The sequence below is a fragment of the Hibiscus syriacus genome, unplaced genomic scaffold (genome assembly GCF_006381635.1).
Source record: "Hibiscus syriacus cultivar Baekdansim isolate YM2019G1 unplaced genomic scaffold, ASM638163v2 tig00116939_pilon, whole genome shotgun sequence".
NCBI classification, from domain to species: domain Eukaryota; kingdom Viridiplantae; phylum Streptophyta; class Magnoliopsida; order Malvales; family Malvaceae; genus Hibiscus; species Hibiscus syriacus.
This window is the reverse complement of record NW_024063477.1, coordinates 1,172,115-1,175,969: the sequence shown is the minus strand read 5'-3', so window position 1 is coordinate 1,175,969 and position 3,855 is coordinate 1,172,115.

The window sequence follows — 3,855 nt, the reverse complement described above, 5'->3', positions numbered from 1 at the left end:
TCCAAGATGAGTTACGTCTTAAGTGAGACGAAATTTGCTTCAAAGGAAACAATCTCCAAAGTTGGTTTTTCATTAGAAACTGTCTCAAGAGAGACAAAATTTGTTTTTTTTTAAAAAATAGCCTCAAAGATGATTTTGTTAAGAGAAACAAACTCAAAGATTTTTTTTCTTCAAAATGAATAGACTCAAAGATTTTTTTTCAAGAGAAATTGTCTCAAGAGACAAAATTCATTTCAAGGAAACGATTCAAAGGTGATTTTGTTTCATGATAATCGGTCTCAAGGAAAATAAGATTTGTTTCAAGAGAAATAGATTCAAAGATTATAAATTTTGTTTCCAGTGAAACAATTTCAGAATTTGTATTTAAAGGGGAAAATGTCTCAAGCGAAACGAATCGGTTTTAAAAATCTCAAGTGAGATTAATTTTGTTACAAGTAAAACAACTTGGAAATTTGTATTCTGAGGGAAATGATAAGATACATATTAGTCATATATTCTATGTTATTTTCCTCATATTTGAATAACTAAAATTGTTTAAATCATGGATTTTGATTATATTTCGTATTTTGTGGATTAGGTTGAAGATTTGGATTAAACAAGTTCAAAATATAATTAATAGCATGATCTTCACGAAATCCCCAAATTAAGAAGGAAAAATCAGAATTCAAAAATTTGGCAAGACCAGAAGAGATTTTCGCATAAGGCGTGGGAACGGCTTATTCATCCTAAGCTATTGCAGAAGAAGTCTTCAGATAAGGCGTGGGCGCTCCTTACCAGCCCGTACAACCTTAAATTAGGGTTATGAATTTACAAGGGAAAAGAGTTTAATGACGGTCGAAAGTGTCTTTTGAATTATTCTTATCTTCAGAAATGATGTGGGTATTTAAAACCCCTATTTTTGTGGGATTTACTTTTAATAAACTTCCTTATCTAGAATAGGGAAGTCCTTATAAAAGGGGAGCTAGGGATTTCATAGGAGGCAATCAAGTTTTCTTTAGGATTATTTTTCAGACTTCATCTTTATTTTCTTTTGGTTTTCTTTCAATTATGAGTAGCTAAATACTTTTGTTCCAAATCGAGGATAATTGAAGCTTTGGTTCTTCAAGGATTGTGAGATCTAAATACTTTTCATTGTCTTTTACTTCTTTGCTATTTATATATCTTCTATTTTTATTAAGAATTATTTCTTGATTGATTGTGCAAAGGGCCCGTTGTTCAATCATTAGGTTGATAAATTGCCATTTGGAACTTTAAATCTATAATTGTTTAAACGTTCTAATATTAGTGGTAAAGTAACATAGTTGATTTTGATTATGTTATGAAGGTATATAACCTAGTCTAAATGAATCGAGCTTGTGAATTCGTTGGCTAGAATTGGTGGTCCCTCTAGTGGTTAATGTTGTTGGTGGATTAAATATTAAGAGCTTGTCTAGGGTTGTTCATTAACAAGGGAAATAATCAAAGAGCTTCTCTTGATTTTCAAGAAACTAAGGAGAGACAAGTTGTTAGAGCTTCTCAATAACCATAACTAATTTAGTGAAAAGTAGAAGATTTTATCATTGCATCTATGATCAATTCTCTAAACCAATTCTGAAATTATACCTTTAGTTGAATATTTTCTTATTATTAATCTCTCTAAATTCTTGGTTATTTTAAATGATTTTTTTATTTCTTCTCGATTTTAAAACCCCTTTTATTTGCTTTAATTTTCATTAAAATAAGTCTACCCAATCCCTGTGGATTCGACCTTGCTTATCGCTACTAAAAATTTATATTTCTAAAAGAAAGTATTATTATTTGTTGGATTCGACACCCACCAAATTTTTGGCGTCGTTGCTGGGGATTGGTGTCATTTAGACGTATTTTAATGCCCTATATTTCTCGTGCAGGTGAACTCCAATACGATCCTGAGATTGAGAAGCCTGCTCGCAGGTTAAGAAAATAAACTAACTTACGCAATAGACAAGCTTCTTATTCTTCATCCCCTGAATCGAAACCTGTAGTCAACTTGGTTTATTCATCTGACGATTCTGAAATAGAAGGAATAATGGCCAAGAAAGAAAGAACTCTAAGAGAATTGGCTACACCAAATGTGAATCAACAACCACTCTGCATTGACTACCCATATTTGGAGGTAGCTTTTGAATTAAAATATGGTTTGATTCATTTATTTCCTACTTTTCATGGACTTGAGAATGAAGATCCTCATAAGCATTTGAAGGAATTCCACGTGATATGTTCAAGTATGAGACCGCAAGGAGTAACTGAAGAGTAGATAAAACTGTGTGTTTTTCCGTTCTCGCAAACCGATAGAGCTAAAGATTGGCTCTTCTATTTACCCCCTGGTTCTGTAACTACTTGGCTGAGATGGTGAGGATGTTACTTGATAAAATTTTCCATGCTTCAAGAGTTGCTGGAAATCGAAGGGAGATATGTGGAATAAAACAAAAAGATACTGAGACCCTTCACAAGTATTGGGAATGATTCAAATGACTGTGTGCCAGCTACCCTTAATATCGGATTTCTGAGCAACTTCTCCTCCAATATTTTTATGAGGGACTTCTACCAATGGAGAGGAAGATGATGGATGTAGCTAGTGGAGGTGCCATAGTGAATAAGACTCCTCGCGATGCTAGGGCATTGATCTCCATCATGGTCGCTAATTCATAATAATTTGACTTTAGGCAAGACACATCTTCAATAAGGGTGAATGAGGTAGGTTCGTCCTCCATTGAACATCAATTATTGCATCTCACCTCCCTTTTTCAACAACTAGTTGTAGGAAAAACACAGCAAGTGAAAGCTTGTGGGATATGTGCTGCGATCCGTCACCCAACTGACATGTGCCCTACACTTCAAGATGATTCTCATGAGTACGCTAATACAGTTGGAAGGTTTCCCGATCCACCATAAAGGAAGTATGATCCTTACTTAAATACATATAATCCAGGATGGAGGGATCATCCTAACCTTAGCTATGGACCAAGACCATCGCAGTTCCAGCATTTTCCATCTGAGTAGTCTTATTTAAAGCCAGGTATGTCTCTAGAAGAAATTTTCAAATCACTTGCAACTAATAGACAACAATTTTAGCAAGAGACAAGAGCAAGCATACAAAATTTGGAGAATCAGATGAGCCAATTGTCATATTCCGTGAGTCGGTTAGAATCCCAAGGTAAGTTACCTTCACAAACCATTGTTAATCCAAAGCAAAATGATAGTGTAATCACATTGAGAAGTGGGAAGGAGTTGAATGAACCTAGTCCATTGGAACATGGGAGAGCCTTAGAGAAAGAAAATGAAAAGGAATTGTTGCTCCCCAGACTCAGAAAGACCAACCTAAATGACTCAAAAGCGAAAAACCAAAGGAATTTGTCATAAAACCTTCTTTTCCCGCTAGATTCGCTAAGTACAAGAAAGAAGCAGAAGATAAAGAAATTCTTGAGACATTTCATGAGATCGAGAATCAGAAAGACCAACCCAAAGGACTCAAAAGTGAATAACAGAAGGAATTTGTCATAAAACCTCCTTTTCTCGCTAGATTCACTAAGTTCAAGAAAGAAACAGAAGAGAAAGAAATTCTTAAGACATTTCGCAAGATCGAGGTAAATATTCCTTTACTTGATGCAATTAAACAAGTACCTCAATATGCTAAAGTTCTTAAAGAATTATGCACAAACAAGAAAAAACTCAAGGGCAATGAAAAGGTAAGTAAGGGGGAGAATGTTTCAGCTGTCCTCCAGAAAAAACTACCCCAAGTGCAAAATCCATGTATGTTTACTATCCCTTGTAAACTCGGTAATGTTAAGATTGAGAGAGCAATGTTAGATCTAGGAGCCCCCAATAAATATCATG